Source organism: Copadichromis virginalis, linkage group LG16, assembly GCF_057382275.1.
Source record: "Copadichromis virginalis isolate Kocher_CV1m ecotype Utaka linkage group LG16, C_Virginalis_male_GT1.1, whole genome shotgun sequence".
NCBI lineage: Eukaryota > Metazoa > Chordata > Actinopteri > Cichliformes > Cichlidae > Copadichromis > Copadichromis virginalis.
In genome coordinates, this window is record NC_140633.1 from 9014469 (window position 1) to 9035887 (window position 21419).

Below are 21419 nucleotides of genomic sequence, written 5' to 3' on the forward strand. Positions count from 1 at the left end.
TGAGTAGCGCAGGGTCATGGCTGTGATTATGACTATGGTTATGAAACAAGGACTCAGAGGGCTCATCCCTGATGCATTATGTGAATAATAAAATCCAAATCATCTCCAGACTCAGATGCTCTCAAATGCTAAAGCACGAACAGGCCGCCACGCTTCTCCGAGGCTTCGCGGTAATAAGTAAATTGCCATTCCTTACATGGTTAGAGGTAAGCAGCCCTGCGATCCGAGTTAATCAGTGGGCGGTTTCCCTCGGATTTTATTTGTTGGCTGCTAATTAGATGAACATGCTCAAAAAAACAGAAAAAAAGCACGAATCTGTTTTTATAAAATGAATCCTTGTAGCAGCAGAGTCTGAAAGACACACATTCACAAAAACATAATCCTTTTATCTTTATCTTGAACAAGGAGGAGACTGGTGATATTTTTATATATTTCATATTAAGAAAACAAGAGTGGAGTGATTGCACTAACAAGTACTGTGATTATCTAAAGCCGGATATATCTGACTTCTCCTTTTGTCTATTTTTTGTTATGCATTGCACAAGGTCGCATGCTGCTTCTCTACCACGCATGCACAAGTAACACTACATTTTTATTTAATCTCAAATGCACTGTCCTGCTACCTGAACACTTTGGATCCCCATACGTAGATTACTCTGACAATGACAAAAATGTAGGAAAATGTAGTGCAATGTAAGAAAATACTCCTGGTTGAATCACACTCGAGCATGTAAACCTGTTTCCTGCTGGTTTAGGCAACGCTTTCTTTTTAAAGGAAATGAAAGTAGATTTGTGCGTTTTAATAATGCAAACATGCAACAAAGAAGGACGAATTGACTAACACTTTGTTGTAGAATAAGAGCAGCTTTTTCTGTTTGTTATATTACTTCATGTGGCTGAGTCATTCTTCGTGATCCGGGGAAATTACATTATTTCAAGTCCACTTTTTGTAGGTTTTGCATGTTCTGTTGCTTTACACCGATCAGTATCTTAATGCCTGTGAATCATTTTGATAGTTTTTTGTATATCCTTGATGTTTGGCTGACAGGTTCTTGTGCACCACGCCCTCTTTTCATTAATGATCTGATCGTTATTAAGTATGTGCATTCACTACCTACTTGCATCCCAAAGTAAAAGAAATCCAGTATTGTTTTTTCTTTTTGCAAAATGAACAGATTTATTTCTATAATCAGTTTTAAATCACTACTTGCAAAACTAAGTGATGCCTTAGAGTGACTTCTCTGTTATTCTGCTTAGAAGACACATACAATATGCATGTGCGCAGTTCAGCTGTGAGGGAAAAAAATGCTGAAATCTGAAATTTGGCTTTAAATTAGCTTGCGTGTGAGTGTCTGAATAGCAGGGAGCATCCTGCTCGACATGCCTGTGCCTCTCCCTCTCTCTGTGCCTTTCTCTGGTTGAATTACTGCCAGAGTAAATGCTCTCTGGAGGTCTCGCGCTCTCTGCTCCCTCTGTCACCAAGCTAACTGAGGAATAATTCATCCCCACCATCAGGGAAGTAAATCAGTCACCATGTCCAGCATGCACAGGGGCTGATTTCTCGAGATATGATGGCAGAGCGCACGGAGAGGACAGCTTCAAAATGAGGAAATAAATCAATCAAATGATTGGATTCAGTGTCAGAGTTACTGCATTGCTGAGAACGCTGACAAAAAAATCTCCAATTTAATGAATCAGTTTGTGTATTACTGAGTCCTTCAATTTAAAATTATATGGCCAAAAAGGTCTGTGTCTATTTCAGGAACATTTGATTTAGTTTTGCATTTCCCAGTTGGAAGTAGGCCAGTCACTTCTAGTCAAATCAAATATTAATGGCATATACATGCAGTCCTGTAAGTTCACCCCATGATTCAATAGCTTGTGGAACCACGTTTAGCAGCGATAACCTGATAAGTTTCTGTATGAATACCTCACATTGTCTGTAGGTGTGTGTGCATCTCACATTGCTGTGGAGGAACTTTGGCCCTCTCTTCTTTTCAGTTCACTGAGTTTTCCATGTATTTGTTTTCTTACAGTCTCACCACAGCACTTCTGCATCGTCCTGCTGCAACCAACTTGGGCCAAGCTTTAGCTGTCAGACAGACGGCCTCACATTTGTTCATGGTTAACTCAAACAATGCAAGGTTGCAAAACAAGCCCAAATCATCACCCCTCCGCCACCATGCTTAACAGTGTGTGAGAGGCATTTGTGCTGACATCCTGTGCTTGAGTTTCTCCAGACTGTGCCTCTTAAAGCATCTCCACTTTGGTCTTGTGTGCCTAAAGGACGTTGTTCCAGACGTCTTGTGGTTTGTTCAGTTGTAGCTTTGCCATGTTCTTTTTAGAGAGAAGAGGTTTTCTCCTGGAAACCCTTCCAAACAAGCCATACTTGAACAGTCTTTTTCTAATTGTAATCTCACGAACTTTAACATCCTAACCCACTTAAATGCTTCATACCGTCACACTGTAATATCAAAACTTCCCTATAAAAACATTCACCATTTGGGAACTCCCTTTCCTGTGTCAAAATGATGTTGCTTCTCTAGTCAGTGCACACCCTGACTGGACCAGAAAGAAATTCAACTGCAAGAAAGGCTTCACCAGCCATCATCGGTGTTAGGTGATAATCCTCTTGTGAATTGGAGTAAATCTTTAAATTCAAGTTTCAGTGCTTCAAACCTGAAAAGAAGAGGCTACTTTAAGACTGGGGGTCCACATATTTTGTTCAGGTATCTAAATAAATCCATGTCCATCTGGTTATTATTCAGACAAAGGTCGGTAGTTTTCAGTCAGTAGTTTTGTCCTATTGAAACACAGAGCAATTATATCACTATTTGACACAAAATGAGTCACTTTATCTTATTTCAGTCGCTTACACAGTTTATCCCTGTATCCTCTTTTACTTAATATAACACAAAACTGTGCGTCTAAACCACTGGTGACACTGAAGGTCTTTAGGTTCCTCCTTCTCTGGCTCTTTTGCTCAGTTAAGCAGCACCCCATTCTGTTGGCACGATTGAAGAAAATCTAGCATAAAACCTTCACTCTGTGAGTTGCAAGATTTTCCAATTAAACATAAAGTGTATGGCAGTAAGTCGCTGCTGTGAAAAGACCACAACTCTATTTGTGCCTATGTGCAAACACATCATCAGTGTGTTATAAGCGTGTCTTTATTCTGCTGTCAGCACATCTGCTTTTCACTCTGATCGGGCAGAGTTTACCTAACAGTGAGCATCATGTTGCAAGGATCAGTTCTGGAGCGAAATCCTCTTGTTTCAGCCAACAGTTCCTGCTGGCAGCATGCTGTCTGATCTTCTAAACTTACCCCATTTTAATCAACTCTCTATGCTGCTTCCCTCCTCCTACAGGTCATTGGCTCAGATCCCACAGTGCCCAGCTTCCTCTTCTCAGACTCCCCTCAGCACAGCTATCCGTCTGGAGCGTCCAATGAGCCAGACAGACGTGGCCCTGAGCTACAAGTTAACAGAGAGAGAAAAGCAAGAAAAACAGGACATCAATCAATAAGCTGCCATTTCTAAATATAATAATAAACTCTTGGAGTAAAAAAACACGATTGCTCTGCCAGGTGCAGCTATATGTAAGGTCTGCTAGTAAAGGAGAGAAACACAATGGGCATCAGAGACTTCAGGCTTGAATAGCAGATGTATCCTGATACTGTAAAACAAACCGAGTCCTCCTTTTTAGAGTGAATTAGATGTTGAGTCAATTACATAATTAGTGTTCGTCTGACAGGAGAGAGCATCCTGAATTACGCACATCACAAGAACATGTGTGTGTTTAATCAGTTAGGGGTCGTTCATGGACTTCCTCAAAAACACTCTGAGGAGAATATATATATAATATATAAATATATATTTACAAAAGGACAATTTATACAGTAATTATTTTTCATTAGAAATCACAATTTAAAACATTTTTCTGTTAATTTACAATGTTAGGTCCAGACAGCTGGATTTGCCAGCAACATACTGTTATTTTACACTTAAACTACTGTAATCTGCAAAAACAGGTTCTTCCAATAAAAAAATATTACATCACTGTGATGGGTGACATATAAGCTTAGCAGTTTAATACTGTCAGCTCTTTGCTTATTATGAGAATGGTATTTTAATGCTCCTGTAATCTCAATAAACAATGTATTATTATAAAATGATTCAAAGTACTGTGAAATAACCCTCATAACACTAAATTAATGACTTCAATTAAGCATTTAACAAACTAACTGAGGAACTGAAGCAGCATAACTTTGCTCAGATAAATTACAGGTGTACTCAAGGAAAATAAGGTAATGTACCGTGTTATTGTGAAATAGCTTTCTGTCTATATTTTTTTCTCAAATGGGTCAAAATTCAAAAAAGTCAAGCGTATTCACAAAGACGGACATGCAGTTTTGTGCATTGTTATAGCAATTAGTTACAGTGTAGTAAGAGAGGAAACCCATACTGGTTGGACCTACTTTGAAGCCTCAGTGTAAAATTAAACTTTGAAGTTTAAATATCCATTTAGCAAACACAAACGATTAATCAAATTAAATAAGATTATTTAAAATGATCCTGAAATATTGTGGGCCCTTATCAAGAAACACTATTATAATGACATAACAATATATATTAAGAAACAGTCTCAACAGTATCATGTAAATATATTTGAATCTGCACACAACAACATACCAAACAAAGCACCTCAAAGTTTAGTTAACCTTCAGCATCCAGTGTGGAACCACCGTACAACACTTTGCAACTACACCAGCCTCCAGTTGCTTTTCAAGTAATGGGTATTTTTTGAGCAGTAAAGCTAACAATAAAAGCAGTGAAGCAAATGACGTAAATTCCATACATTACTACTACCCAGCAGACATGAACGTAATCTAGGACAACAGGCCAAAAACAACAGAGACTGACCTGATAACACACATCTAAGACTGGGATGAATGAATCTGCAGGCCTGATGCAGAACAAAGTCTAATAAAACAGAAAAAAGCCTCGGCCCACCTTGTGTTAAACCCCAGCTCTTCTGTTTAAACCTCCATCCACCTCCACCATCTTCAACCACATGATGAGAAAATCTACCAGAGACTCATGCAAAGCTCAGGTCACATGATTTCTGACGTTAGCACCCACCCAGTCTCCTTTCCCCCCCTTGCCCCTTGCAGGATGCGGGGAAGTGAAGAGTGCTTTGGCTCCAAAGCTGTGACAAGTGGCTGTCATTTAGAAATGAACCCCACCCCACACTTCCCCTCCTCCATCCCAGGAGTGCTGGATGATTGGCAGGGACTTGGGTAGATCCGCCCTTTTTTCCTTTTTTCTCCCACTCCCCCTCTACACAGGCTCCTGGTCCTCCCGGCAAATATGATGCAGCTTTTTCATTCACATTTTGTTTTTCCCCAGATGTGGAGATTTCAAACAGATTTGAATGCTTAGAATTAAGCTCAGTACTGCGAAACAGTGGGTGACACATACTCCCTCTCTCGTTGCCTTTTTGCTCATGGAATAACCCTGCTCTGACAATCCCACTGAAACCGATAGGCTTTACAGAAAGGGAATGAGAAATTGGTTATCGCCACTGACTGAAGTGACCCATTTATTTATTTCTTTTTTCTGTCTTTATCCAGCGAGCATTTAAATCACTGAGCCAATTCCCTGCTGTTCCAGCCCGTTTCATTCATCCTCTCCTCATGGGTGCTTCTGAACCTCCTAAACTATGCAGAAGTGTTTCTGAGCAGACAGAGTAGGCTGTCTTATTACTCATCTCTCTTTCTTTGTGTGTGTGTGCGTATGTGTCTGAATGATGAAGGCTGGATGTCTTTCAGATCCTGTGCGGTAGTAGAAGAGGTGATAATAATGTGCTCGTGGTTTTTGACACCTCCTAGTGTTCCCTACAAACATGCAGACTGTGCCTGTCTATCTCATCCAGATCTGTGTGCAGGTGTGTATTTATGTGTGTGTGTCCATCTTTGTGTGTTTATTTATATATGTGTGTGCCTGTCTGGCAACCTCTCAGCTTGACACTAATTCACACACCTCAGTGCTCACATTTCCTGAAAATGCCATGAGTTCATCACAAAACAGATACATTAAAGGATGTAAACATATTCTGGTTGCTGTCATGTTTTCAGGAATCAGAACCATCTTGATTCAAAAAAAGGGAAAACAGGATCCCTGCTGCTGACAAGAGTGATCTATTTTAAAAAACACAACAATAAAAGTTTATCCAGCACAAGACAACACAAATATTAGCTTAAAGCACCACAGGAGCATTGCAGAGGCAAAGCACACAGTCTGCACCTGAGTCTTTTATTTTGAAAACTGGCTGTATTCACTGTGCAGTTTCTTATCTTATTCCGTGCCCTCCTCATCTGCTCTGTACAATCTAATGCAACTTCTGCCAAAAATTTGAGTTACATTGTTAGTCATATAATTTATACCACCCAGAGCAGGGTGCCACATTTGGTGGGATTCCAAGCATTGTCCTAAGCAGATGTGATTGGTCTCCAGTGACCACATTGAAGCCCGAACTAAACACAACCCTGCCCGGTGTATTCCAGTAATTTGCCAATGGTTTTTAAAAAACATTAAAGATGTAGCTAAATGTAGCTAACAAAACTGGTTTAAAATCTACAATGATTTTGTCACATGTGCCTCTAATGCATCATAACACAATAAAACACTTCCTGTCAGTAATTAAGGCCTCATTTTGACTGAATTAGAATAATAAGCAGTTAGCACTGAATCTGTGACTAGATTTTTCAGGGTTTAAATATAATACACTGCAGCAGGCGTCCTAAAAACTCTTTGCTTACAGACCTGTACTGCTAGTAGGGCGATAGCTCAGACTCCAGCATAATTAGCTTTTCATTCTTGCAAACCTTATCCACAAGATGCAAGAAATTCTGCCATCAAAAATCAGGCAGCTACAGATTTGACATTTTGGGGAGTCTGGCAGCTCCCTTTTTTACTCTTTGTGCCTTTGCTATGTTCCACACCAATAGGCAAAAACACTAGAGCACTGTAGGTCCCTCATGTGCCACTAAAACAGCACTGACCCATCGGGGCATTCACTAGGGCGCGGTCTGTATCTGGCACCGGGACGTTGGCACCAGATCCTTTGGGTCCCGTGGTTTGCCGGATGGAGCCTTCCTTAGATTGTGCTTGTTCCAGTAGATCCTACAAATGCTCGATTGGATTGTAATTGGGGAAGTCTGGAAGCCAGGTCAGTGCGTTAGATCTTTTGTCGAGCTGTTCCTGGGAAATGTCCAGTGCACTGTCCTGCTGGGCTGAGGAGGTCCACTGACGTTGGGGAGAGCCTCATCAAATAAGGGCAAATGCTTCATCTCCAACAGTCTTTAGGCAGATTGTGCTTAGATTTTCAAAGTAGCTTCCACATGAATGCCAGCAGTTAAGGTTTCCTAAAACAATATTGTGTTGTAACGAGATGATCAGAGTTTTACATGTCAGTGGTTTTAATATTGTGGCTGACTTGGTGTAGAATTAATATATACTGTTATTCTAGGTTTATAAGCAAAGTAGTGGGTCAGAAAAGCGTCATAAAAGCTATAATATATATTGTAGTCCAATATAATACCAATGCCCAGCCTTTAGAAATCAGGAGTTTCTAATGATATCAACAAAATCTACACATTCCAAGCATGCTAAAATCATTTAGGGTAATGGTGCTGCTGCTGTCGTGGATTTAATTACCTAACTTTGAAACTTAAGGCATTAAGAAAATTTACTTAAATTTGTCATTCAGAAACGGAAGTTACATCAAGGTCCTCACGTCCTGATGGTGTCTAAAAAAACTATGAAAAGATTCCCTCAAGCGTTCTGTGAGGTGGTCGGGCTGACTGGGAAAACAATATTTAAACACCCTTAAACCTGACACGGCATGAAAAGGTTTACCTGCTGCCAAAGTGTGCTGCGTCTCAGCAGGTGTCTGAATCAGAAGGTCTGTGCTGTGTGAAATGAAGGCAAGCCAGCGTTAGCACAGCTGGAAAGCGCTGCAGGAAGGCACCGCAGGAGAGTGACAGACTTGCCAGAGCGCACAGCGAGGCCAAGCAAGGGCACACGGTGAGACAAATGGAGACTGATAAATTCAACTTTTTCCGATTACCTCTGTGCGCACTGGCCAAACTGGTTTCAAAACTTCAAAATTAGGCTTTTTGACAGTCACCTAAGGAGCAGAATGTGAAAATCTGGAAGATGCTTTTGAAAAACAGCGACTTAAATCAGCTCAGTCATTGCTGGATGCGCTGTGGCAGTAAACTTCTGAAGACAACTTTCACAGTCAATTAGATCTGTTTGTGTTTGTTGTCCTTTACGCTGCGCTTCACATCAGCTGTGGCGCTGAGTCAAGACACTGCACGAAGATTGTTTTGACAAAGTAAAAAAAACGTTGTGCACAAAACGATTAAAAAAAAAACAGACAAAGCCAGATTCAAATATATCTTCATGTCTTCTAAGCCAAGCCAGCGCAGCGCCTTAGAGTACTTCAAATGCGTGGGAGTGCACATGCACTTGAATGTACAGACACACTGCGCTTGCAACTCAGCGTGTGGCAGAAAATGGCAGACTGCTGTCCACACACTGTGTGCCAGCACGCAGCCTAGACTCCAATACAGCTCCAACACAGGCGGCTGCTGTGATATTTCACTTTACACGAGCCCAAAGGCAGCACTCACAAGCAGCACTGAAATACGACCGACTGGTTTCCGTTTTAGAGACCTCTGAAGCCGCAATAACAGCTGCCTGCAACAACAATGACTTCCACGGTGACCAAGGGAGCAGACTTTGTAAATGTGAGGCAGTCTGAGAAAGCTCATAAGTAATAAATCACCACCAAATGCTAAGTGTACAATATCACTGCCTCTGTCCTCTTTTAAGTGGGTGAGGTGGTTGGGTAAAAGTTGTCTGTCTAAATAAAGAAAGCTATGGCACGATAACAGTTTCCTTACACATTTAGGCAAATCAGCAATCGTTTTAAACAAACTGCAGCTCAACTGTGAGGCAGTGATGAATCAGGCTGAGTTAAAACAAAACACATCTCATTGCTTTTTGAAATATTCATCATATGTGCCTCTAGTTTTGCATAAGCGACCTGGATGTGATGCTTTTCCTGCTCGCCTGCCCTCTGTCTTTGTAAGCCATGCACTGATCCACCAGTTTACGTCTCTATCCCTGTAACTGTCGATTCACAGCAAGCTTCAATCCTCCAGAGCAATCTGGCCTCTGCGTTAAAGTCCATTGATCGAGATGCTTATCTGCAGTGTCTTACGTAAGAAACATCTGACCGCCATTTCAATTTTAGATTAATGCACACAAGCAAGATTGAGCCAGAGAGGAAATTCATCTGGGAAAAAGAACTTAATTCTAACAACATGATCGAAATGTTTCATTTTAGACTCTGACTTGCAGGCAAGCATTTCGAGGCATGAACACAAAGGAGTTTCAGTGCAATCTGTGTGGTAAAATGAATATAAAATGAATCAATTAAAACTTTTTTCATCTGATATGATGGAAAATCAAATATACTGTGTTTCTCATATATAAAAACAGTAGAAATAAATAATGGAGGTCCCAGTCTTATTTGTAATCAAGAACAATGGCTCATTCCAGATGAGTCACCTTACATTTGAGACTATTAGAGTTCATTGCTTTGACAGACAGACAGGGCACACACACACATTGCAAGACGAGGGCTGCGCGGGGCTCAGCAGGTAATAAGAAACTAGTAACCTAATGAAGTGAAGTGCCTCTCATTCTCCTGTCAGGGGGAGGATGCACAGAGAAGAGGGAAGAGCACTGAGGGATCAGAGTCTATACATTTACTTCTATTAGAAGGATTAGTTTACTAAATGGTTTTAGATGCAAATTAAAGCAATGAAGAGGGAGGCTGAAGAAATTCTAATCACAGAAAGAAGATAAGGGTCTGGATGGAACTGAGTGTGAGCAGCCTCGTGGAAAACGTAGTCTTTTCCTGTCTGAGAACATGTGCAGTGGACTTTGAACCGTTACAGAAAATTTGGATCAACTTTTTAAGGACAAAATATTAATCAAACACATTTTAATGTAATTTGTTGACTTGAAATCCTCTCAAGAAACTATACCTCTTAATCCCATTTTAGGGGAAAAATTTGAAATTGTAAAGAAACAGCACAATAAGTATGTTGCTAATATGTTTGATACTGCTGTGCCATATCATAGCAATCGCAATAATAATAGTATAAATTTTCATGTAATCACAAAGTGTCATAATGTCATATCATGTCTGAAAGCAAGAGCCTCAGGTGAGGATTCAATACCTATAAAGGGAGCCTCTACAACCTTCAACAAAGCACAGTGCTTTAAAAAATAGGCAAGAAAACGGTTGAAAAGCTGCTGAAGGTGGAAACAACAAACCACTTGATGCAGAAACATATGTACAACCAGGCTACAAAGGAGGAGATGCTAGCAGCTGATGATGTACAACCCAAAAGTAAACAAACGACGAGCATTGCTAGCTGCTCTGGCTAGCTGCTCTGGCTAGCTGCATTATAATGCAGGCTTAAGGTTAAGTAACTTTAGTTGTTGTTAAATTAAAGTGTAAAAAATGTAAACTTTGTACTTTTACTTTAAATTTCAAGATAAAACACTACCCAGGCTACTTGTGTGCTTATACTTAGCTTGTGCTGTATCACTGGTGCGGCTGTGAGTCAGGCGGTAGAGCGGGTCACCTAAAAATTAGAAGATCTGCAGTCTGATTCCCAAACTACTCCTGTTTGCATATTAACCTCCTAAGACCCGAACTCTTCCATGGCATGCATTTTGATTTTCTCTTTGATATTTGGGCTGATTGGGACCCGATGAATGTAAAAACAAAGAATTACCAGATTTTTATTTTTTACCAAATTTTTGCTTCTAAGAAAAATGAGAGCCACATATGACGATAGTCGTTTAAAATGTTTCTAGAATAGTAGCAGTATAATGTCCTCGTAAGTGGATATCAGGCCCTAAATAACCCAAAATGTGATGTCCACAACCTAGGAGGTTAAAGTATTCTTAGAGCAAAATACTGAATCCCAAATGGCCCTTGATGCATGAATCTGAGTGTAAGTGTGTGTTAATGTTACACAAAGCGACAAAAGTGCTTGGATGAGGCTTGTAGTAAAAAGTGGCTTTTTTGTACACTTCATTAATCCCCCAGGGAATTTGTCCTCTGCATTTAACCCAACGCAGCACGGTGGTTAGCACTGTTGCCGCACATGTTTGCATGTTCTCCCCGTGTTTGTGTGGGTTCCCTCCGGGTACTCCGGATTCCTCCCACCGTCCAAAGACATGCAGCTTGTGGGGATAGGTTAATTGGATAATCCAAATTGCCACTAGGTGTGAATGTGAGTGCGAATGGTTGTCTGTCCCTGTGTGTTGGCCCTGCGACAGACTGGTGACCAGGGTGTACCCCGCCTCTTGCCCTATGACAGGCTCCAGCGCCCCCCGCGACCCTGAAAAGGATAAGTGGAAGCAAATGGATGGATGGATGCATTTAACCCATTCACCCTGTGAAGCAGTGGGGAGCCACCAATACAGCGCCCGGGGAGCAGTGCGTAGAGACGGTATCTTGCTCAGGGGTACCTCAGGGTAGCTGTTTGGTGGATTTGAACCCCTGAGCTTCCAATCATGGGGTGAGTGCTCTACCTACTGTGCTGTCTCTGCCCAAGATTTATTGCCGTGTTATAATTAAATAACCTTCACTTACTTTTAAATGCTGCAGCAAGAAAATGTTGACTTTTTTCTGTATTATCAGAAATATCATTACTTAAAATTTTCTTGCGCTATATCATGAGGTTTGAGGTAAAACAACAGTAAACAAACACTACTTAGAAAAGGAGTCTGCTTTTCAGCAGTGATGTCCTGGGGAATCAGCTTCATCACCTCGGTCCTTTCAAATCGTTTCACTCACAACACACAACAAGAAAAACATCAGCTCTAATCCACAGAGGTTTTCAGTGGAGTGTTTTCCAGTTTCTTCTTCCAGCTTCAACGTATTCTTTCAAGGGAATCTCAACCAGTTTTCCACATCAAATACGACTGGATGTGTCATAATTCTTTGAAAATAAAATATCTCTTTTGAGGCTCCAGGTAAGATGTGCAATTGAGTCAGCTCCCACTGGGGGTGACAACTACATGATTAAGAGGAAAAAAGCATCTAGAAATGTGAGGAGGAGGTAGCCAAGCTTCTGTAAACTGATCCTTACCCTGCTTGAAGCTAGAAGCTTAAAGCTGTGCCAGCTGATACTAGCATGACCCACCCACACCTCAGACTACACTGTTGGTAGTTAAGCTGCAAAAAGACTCTACGTTTGCTTCCATCTCATCAGCAAAGAGAAATGATGACCTGTGACGAATGGGAAAATGGCACCTGTAGGCTTGCAGATACAGATTGCAACACGATACAACATTTAACCTCTTCAAAGACTTTCAAACGGTGGATTTGTTTATTTAACTAAATGTTTTGGGGCTTAATAGTAGCCAAGCAGCATCCTGTGGGCTTTTTCCACTTAGGGATTTAGAATGAATAAGCAGAAATCATGCCTTTCCAATCTTTAAGCTCCAGCTTCCAGCTGTAAATGAATACATCATTACAATAGACTAGTTTGACAATAACATGGGGAACTGGGTGATGTAAAATAAATATAAATGGTTTTTCAAAGAAAAAAAAACATCCTGGTATGCACAAGCTGAAGAGTATCTTCAAAAGCATCGTTCAGCATTTCCATTTTACATCTCAGACGCATTCCCACAAACAAACTAAACCCCCCCCCCGGCTCTCTGTTTACCATCAGCCACTGAAATGTGGGTTAATGAGGCACCACCCGGGGGGCACTGTCAGCAACACCTATACTACTAGTCTCATCAGAGGGAGGGGAGGCCAGGGAGTGGGCGGGGGAGCCCGCGAGGCTCCGAGCACAGGCAACATCAAAAGGTGGAAGTGTGGAAGAGTACCCCTAATTAGGCAGAATGACTGTGGTATGTGTGTGGACTACAGGTCTCTGGAGATATGAAGAGCTGTACAGTAGAGAAGTTTTACTACAGCTGCTGAGTGCTCGTCTCCGCAGGAATCTGAAAACGGTTATTTTGGGCTACATATGTAAAAATAAGAAGTGCACTTTGTTTTTATAGCAGGCCGGCTGGGCGCCGAGCATCAGCGGGAAATGGTTTTAAAACGTTTTAACAGCAAGTGAAAAAAAATGCATTTGATTATGATGGCAGCACAATGGGCACAGGAAGGATGCTGGCTGTCAAATTTGAACGTGTGATAAAAATGCTAGAGTGAAAATATTGCAAAAAATAAGTCCTTGAGCACAGATACTCGTATCTTCCTGCTCCTCTCCAACTATGTGCAGGGTGTAGATGCAATTTGAGCCTCGATTTGCATGTCTTGTTATAATTGATAGGACTGTTGCAAAGAGATTATCCCCCAGTTTTTTACTAGTTAGTTTTAGTTGGCGAAATTCTCCATTAAGCTTCTTCTTACATAGCACATATCTCCTATCACCCTGTTTGTTGCAGACACACTGTTTGACCACCAAATTGACTGGCTTGGCGGTTTTGTCCAAAAAAATCTTTATCCATTTGAATGAGTTTAGAACATTACTAAACATCAAATATAAGTTGCAGAGTGGCATTAAAGCGCCCCTCCAAGTCAAACTGCCCTGCTGGGCACTGCGTCTTCAGTGGTTCCAGGTCATCTCGGTCTCATTCATATTTCATGTGTTGGGAGGTGGAAATGTTGCAGATGAATAATACAGGCGGCAGATGACCTGAGAGCAAACACTTTGCTTCTTTTGCATGAGGTTTTCCATGAGCCGCACAGCAGATGTGCACGTATTCAAAGAGGACAAAAGAGGAAGTCTTTTCCGCTGAAGAGAGACAGTTCAAAGGAGCAATAATGCAAATGATGACCGCAGCTATCGTGTGATATGAGGGCTTGTAATAAAGATAAAATGATCTGGAAAGACTGGCGCTTTGAAGTGATACGAGACGGGTTTCCACTGAGAAAAAAGCACTGGCTGTTATCTTTAAAGGGGCGCTGTTTAGCTTTACTGTGTTATTTTATTGGATTTTTTTGCCTGTTGATTGGTCTTTACCTTGTAGTTTCATCTGCTGCATATGTGTGTTTCTGTGTTATATCCAGGGCTCTGCGTTAAATCAAATCGAAGGGCTGATTAATTACATTTTATACACTATTCATTTAAACAGTGTTCTTTTCTAGAGAGCCTGCTGCCTCTGAGAATCAAGGCGCAATAAAAAGACAATAACTAACAGCTAAAATAACAATCTCTATTAGAAAATAGTCAGCACTTTACTCGTGTTGTCATATCAAAAAATGGTGTGATCAATATTGTGCTACACTGTAAGTCTGCGTGTCAGACGCGCATGTTTAATTGATGAAGCAACAAGCCATGTAATTACCTGGTGATTGCAGAGGAAAATAAGCTGTGATAAAAAAAATAGGCAGACTCAAGAGTGAAGCTTAAAGAAGGTAAGATCTATTTTCATATATATATGTTTGTGTGTGTTAGCCAATCAGCAGAGTGGCTTTCTATCATGCCACAGCCAGCCTCTCCCATTGACTCACGGAGCGTCACAGATCTCTCAAATTGATGGTATCCATAACCACGGGTATACAAAGCTAACCTTTAGAGCCACAGGTATGTGAAGGCTCAGCATACACACACAAACACACACACCCTACAGATACGAGATCAAACTCCAGTACATCCCTTTTAACTGGGAAGCTGCACTACGGTGATTATGAACCCGTGTGGCAATTTAAAGTTCTGATCTACAAAGAGGATTTTGGATGAACATGAGATCTTTCCCTCTGAGGAGGAGAAATGAAGCGCGCCCATCATCACTGCTGATCTGTGTTACATGATGAATGAACAAATGAGAGCCAAGAAACAGAGACAGAACATGATGTCATAAGTAAGCTTTGTGTAAAGCAGGGAGGAAATGCTGACATTTAAGTGATGCAGAGAATTAATGAGTTAGTGTTTGCGCATGAGACAGCTTGCCCAAGGCTGCAACTCTGATGCACCATTTGGAATCAAAAGAACAAAACAACTTTGCGTTCTTTGTTTCTGTGAGGAGTACACAGTACTCTCAGATCTATAACAGACTACAAACAGTGCATTGAACCCACGTTGCACTGCCAGCTATCGCTGTTGATTCTTCCAGTTTTTCATCATCTTCCTTAGTTGTTTGTTTTTGAGAGGCACACCCAAGCTGCAGACTACTCCAGCATGAAACGGGTAAAAGCCTAGGATACTGTCTTCTTCATCGAGACACATTTTATTCCATTTTTTCATTCAAAGCTCAGAAATGCAGGTAAAACGTGACCACCAATCAACAGCTGAACAACCAACTAGACACCAACCTACAAAAACTTTATACAAAAGATCGGCGTAGCCAAAGTATTTGATGTTGTTGTTAAGCTACAACCGTAATTCATTCAAGGGAGTTGTCACCTGCAGGATTTTGTTTGAAAGCAGGTTTACGCCACTGTCACGATGGCTTTACTTTTGAGACGTGAAGGCTAAATCAATATTTTACATCCCGTCAATGAAATAGCTACATGACCATGTTTTTAATGAACTAATGTTTTCATTCATGTCGGTCACACATACAGCACATACATTAAAACAATATTTATCATAATTTCCAATTCACTTGATTTTAGCCAATATGTTCCAGTATATATATATATATATATATATATATATATATATATATATATATATATATATATATATATATATATATGTGTATAATCCAGTGTATGTTCAATGTTCAGTGTTTAGTGCAATTTGGATCTTCAATTATTGACCAATGAAATCAATGCACGTACTATCTCCCTTAAATGTCTCTTTTTAAAATTACAGGTTAAACATGTATGTTTTTGACCATGTCAACATCAAACAAACAGTGTGCAGGTTAAACTTTGTTTCTAAAACTAAACAGGATTATATGTAGCTTGCAAAGAAGACAAATAAGTCTACAGTACTGTGCAAAAGGTTTAGGCAGGTGTAAACAAAGAATGCTTTCAGAAATATAAATGAATGTTTATTTGACCCAAATGTATTCTGAGACATGAGAACGACCCCAAACATACAGCCAAAGTTATTAAGAACTCATTTCAGCATAAACATGAACAAGAAGTACTGGAAGAGATGGGATGGCCCCCAGAGAGCCCTGATCTCAACATCATCAAGGGTGTCTGGGATTTCATGAAGAGACAGAAGGATGTGAGGAAGCCTACATCCACAGAAGATCTGTAGTTAGTTCTCCAAGTTAGTTCTCCAGCCGAGTTCCTTCAAAAACTGTTTGTAAGTGTACCTAAAAGAATTGATGCTGTTTTGAAATCAAAGGGTGGTCACACCAAATCTTGATTTGATTTAAATTTCTCTTTGGTTAATTTACTGCATTTTGTTGCTTGATGAAAATGAATGAGTCGCACTTCCATTTTTGAAAACATTCTTTGTTTACAGCATTTTTTTAATCACCTGCCTAAAACTTTTGCACAGTACTGTATATATGCAGTTACACTCTTTAGCTCCTCAGTCATGAGTCACTGGACATTGTGGACATCGACGGTCACAACTCATGCATAATGCACCTTTTATATGTATGGACGTGTGCAGGTATATGTGTATGTATATGTATACATATGTACATTTAGTGTGTACATGTGTGTGTGCGTGTGTACATGTCTATACTTATAGATATCTATTACTTATATAGTAATAGTAATGGTAGAATAGTTACATTTATGTCTTGCACATTTTTACAACTCTCTATCCATAATAACATACTGTTGTATATAGTGCATTATCTTACTTATTTGTATTTGTTGTATTTTTTTTGTATTTTTTTTGTATTTTTCTTCTGCTATCTGATCCCACAGCGGGGAAATTTGTGTGTTACCTCAGCTCAGGTGAGGTAACGCACAAATTTCCCCGCTGTGGGATTAATAAAGTCTTATCTTATCTTATCTTATCTTATCTTATATGTATACATATATCATTGTTACATGTATACATCATCCTGTTGTTAAGTGCTTATAAACACTGTTTATAAGTGTTTTTGTCATCCAACTAAATACTGTGACATAAGAAAAAAAGTTGAATTAACCATAAATGTCTGTGTCATACATGAGCGAAGCGAAAAAGCACAACAGGATAGCTGCTTTTACTCCCTCGCTGAGAAACAAAGTAGCAGCGTAAGCCTCGGCTGCAGTTGCAGCCAGAAGCTCATAAAAACTGTAGCATTAGAGTGGTACCAAAGTTCACCCCAAACTGCATGGCCAAAGTATTTTAAATTAATGAATGTTTTATCAGCCTATCCACACAGTGAATGTTAAGCTTCAACTCATCAGTGCACACCCATTCAACTTTAATTGGACGCTGACAGTTGCACATGTTAAATTCCCAGTTTTATCAAAGAAGCAGACATTTTCCATCAGACTTCCTTTTTCAAAATCTCTTGTGGGATAATAATGTGTTGTTTGTGAGACCCTTGATACCCACAACCACCCCACCCACTTTTTGTGTCTTCTCAATATCAAAATCTAATTTTATTGAAATAAATTTTAGTTCCACTTGAAGAGATTTTCTCCTGTATTGGTAATAAAATACTTCGCACTACTCACAAATTATTTGCATTTTTAAAGTTACAGTTACAGTTTTGTGTATGTGTGTTTCGGGATTTTTAAAGGTTACTAAACAGTATCAAGTAGCTGACCAAATAATAAAATATACATAAATTCTCGTTTTTCACATCTGAGTTAAATAACAAAAAACAGCTAAATATCTAAGCTCCAGGAAAACAAAGCAGTCCCCAAAGATCTAGGAGTTGCTAGAGTAAACCTTTAATCTCTAATTACTTCCCGAGGCAAGAAAATATGATAAAAGAATATGCAGTAAAGTAAACTATCTAGTGATGTAGTGTGGGCAAACATAGATTCCATAGAAATACAATATGACAGTAGCCAGGTTCAATGAAAGGTCCACACACACACGCATGCACACACACACCTATCCCCAGGGTATGTTCCTGTGTCCGTTGTCTTTTCTGCAGGGGATCATAATGACATCAGCAAGAGCAACACCTACATAAACAAAACCTCAACAGTCGCCTTACATTCATATCCACATCCATATGCTCACTTGCACACAGACACACGAACACACAGTCTCTGACCTCATTCCTACAATCTGTCTTCTGGGAGAAAAAGGCAGACGTAGACAAACAGAAGAAAAAATGAATGCTACCAGGTAAAATAAAGGGAGCAAACAGTTGCAGAGCTGAAGAGCCTAAACTGAGTGGAAGAGGAACATCTGATAAAAGCTCACAGAGGAGAAAAGAGGCGGAGAGCTTAGGTGACTATAGAGAGGAAGATGAGCAGAGATTGATGGGATAAGAGAGATAGAGGTATCGCTGCTGTCCCAGGAGTGGCGTTAATAAACAAATTAAGGCTGATAAGGCAGGAGAGGATTTGCTGGGCAGCAGATGGCTGCATGCCTCACCCCCTCCCAATCACCAGGAATCATGAGAGAGAGGGGGATAAGAGAGGACGAAGGTGGATGTTGAAAAAGAGGAATGGACATTGATGATGAAGGCAGTTAGAGTTTTTTTAAAGAGAGCACTTTTTTTCTAAATCATCCTGTCAGTCAGAGGAAGATAAACAGATTGTGCCATGTTTTATTCACCCACTCTGTTACAGGCAGCTGCTTGGAAAAGAAAAAATAAAATCCTCTTTGACATCAAAATAGGGAAAAATGTTTCAATAATGCCCTGCTGGTCTTAGAAACTTAAGGTTATTCTTAAGATTTGGAGTTGAGAAGCTGAGAAGCATTAAAAGTTTTAAAATTTAAACAAGAAGCACTCAGAGAGCACAAACCTCCGTCCTTGTAGTGCAGTAAAAATCAGATAAAAAGAGGTAAGTAAATAACAGCAATTGATTTGTAATTACATGCACATGAATAACTTGAGCTTATTACATTTTTAGCTCAAGTTACCTTGTTATATTTTAAATCTTTATAGTCATTCAATTCAATTCAATTGTATTTATATAGCGTCAAATCACAACAACAGTCACCTCAAGGTGCTTTATATTGTAAGGTAGACCCTACAATAATACATACAGAGAAAACCCCAACAATCATTTGACCCCCTATGAGCAAGCACTTTGACGACAGTGGGAAGGAAAAACTCCCTTTTAACAGGAAGAAACCTCCGGCAGAACCAGGCTCAGGGAGGGGCGGGGCCATCTGCCATGATTGGTTGGGGAGAGAGAAGGAAGACAGGATAATACAGTACTTTCTATATATTGACAACACACCACACCACACTTCTAAGAATCATAGTCTCTAAGGTAAACGACCTTTTGTCAATTTTTGACCAATAAATCATTACGTTGACCTTGAAGACCCTTGTACGCATACGCAAAATTTAAATTTTTAATTTCTTTAAACGGAAATCATTTAAAACTTTGAGCTATTGTGTTTACAGGCAGGCTGGCAGACCAAAAAAACATAACTTGCTTGACAAAGGTAATTATATGCTATTAATATGAATACTAGGCTCCTAATACTTGGAGACATATAGGTTGCAGACCGTTCCCCCTATTTAATTTCATTTGTCTTTATTTTTATTTCAAATGAACTGCAACCAGAGCTTACTGAAGCGTAACTAGTCAGCAGCAGTTGGACTACAAACTGATTTCATATCAAAACTACAAAGTTCTGGTGTTGAAAATCTGGTTCTTTGCAAAAGAGCCCCTGTTACAATACTGGCCAGACTCAGTGAATCAGAAATGACTTGGAAGATGCGACTTTCCAAGCAGTCGGAGAAAACATGGCAGAAACGAAACTCTGTGACTCTGTAACGTTAGACAAACTGCTTTTAAATTCAGCCATGTATTCTTGCAATCGCCTCTTTTTCACCGGATCAATGCTGAACCCTGACCTTGCTGTGGGGGGTGTCAGTGTTTTCCTAAGCCTTTCTTGTCAGCTCATTGTCAGCTCCATCAGAGATACATCGAGCCCTGATTATCGACTGACTGGCTCCTACAGGCGCCTATGAGGATCTGTATGTGCTGAAGCTTTTCTGGATGTCATCACATGACTAACACCTTTTTTAAAGATAGGGAGAGTGAGAGGAGGAGTAAATGAACAGGGGAGGGGGAAGGAAGTAAAGCCCCTTTTCTTGCTCCCCAGGAAGCCAAGGACACACTTATGACTGGCTTAAACTGGAGAGGAGAGGAGAGGAGAGGAGAGGAGAGGAGAGGAGAGGAGAGGAGAGGAGAGGAGAGGAGTCTTTCAGTTGACATAAAAGACAAAACAGCATCAAGGAAACAGGAGAAAAGAAGAGCAGGGGTTTGGAGGAAGAAGGGATGAGAGCGATGAAAAGATGGAGCTGGAGGGATGTATCTTAGTAGCACAGACAAAGACGTGGGGCTGAACGGGTGGGTGTTGGGACTGGAAATGAAAAGGATGAAGAGCCATTGATCAGCTGTCACCTCAGTTTACAGAGACCTGACTAACAAACATCAACGCTCAAATGCTCAGTAAACTCACTATTGTATGAGAGTGCATTTACATTTATGCAGTTTAATGCACGGCCTGCTGCTGTGTTCTCATCATTTTTTAGATAGAAACAATTTCTAAAATGTGGGTCCAAATGCTGCATGTATCTTATGCAGCCAGTGGAAGTGCAGCACTTCCCCCATCCACCCAAAGTTGGTGCACATTTAGAGTCCTTGCACCTCGCCAAGGTCTTCTGAGGGCTAAAATAATTTCCCCAGAACATAATTTAGACCCCAGTCCTCATGGTGGAAAAGCAATGACTCCCAGAAGATCCTTGTCTTCGGGCAAAGTTCCTGCAATGGATATATATAGTTGAACACATAGCATACTTTGACTAGTACTTCCATCACACATTCATACAAGCATGCATGACACCTTACTCTTACTCTAGCTGTCTGCTCCAAGCCATCGAAATGTGAACATCACTAAAAATCAAACTTGACATCCCACAGTGGGTCCCACTTTACTGGCACCAAGCAGAAGATTCACCCACAAGATGCTCCAATAACAGCTAAGTTTATTTCTCTGATTTTTGTTAGAATAATTACTCTTCCTCATTTTCCTAAGTACACCTAACTATATACCAAAGCACCATTTAATTAGCGCTGAAGAGCCAACCACATTGGACTGTATCTTTCTATAAATGGCAGATGGAAATAGCTAATTACTATCCCCAAGAAACCTTTTGGTCATCCTAACTGGTGGGTACAGACATGATTAGCCTCGCGTGAACCTTTTAAGCCCCGAGTCAAAAGCTCTCTTCTCCCACTCCCCAGCA

The 21419-nt window shown here is 40.3% G+C and overlaps 1 protein-coding gene across 3 annotated transcripts in view; it reads right to left on the reverse strand.

The window, feature by feature from the left end:
• The window catches only part of arhgef49 (Rho guanine nucleotide exchange factor 49), a 70400-nt gene that overhangs the window by 18580 nt on the left and 30401 nt on the right, over nt 1-21419 (reverse strand). For all 3 annotated transcript variants that reach the window (XM_085435149.1, XM_085435148.1, XM_085435150.1), the window contains exon 2: nt 3326-3473. The gene's annotated coding sequence lies outside the window, so the exon portion shown is untranslated. The remainder of the gene's footprint in view (nt 1-3325; nt 3474-21419) is intronic.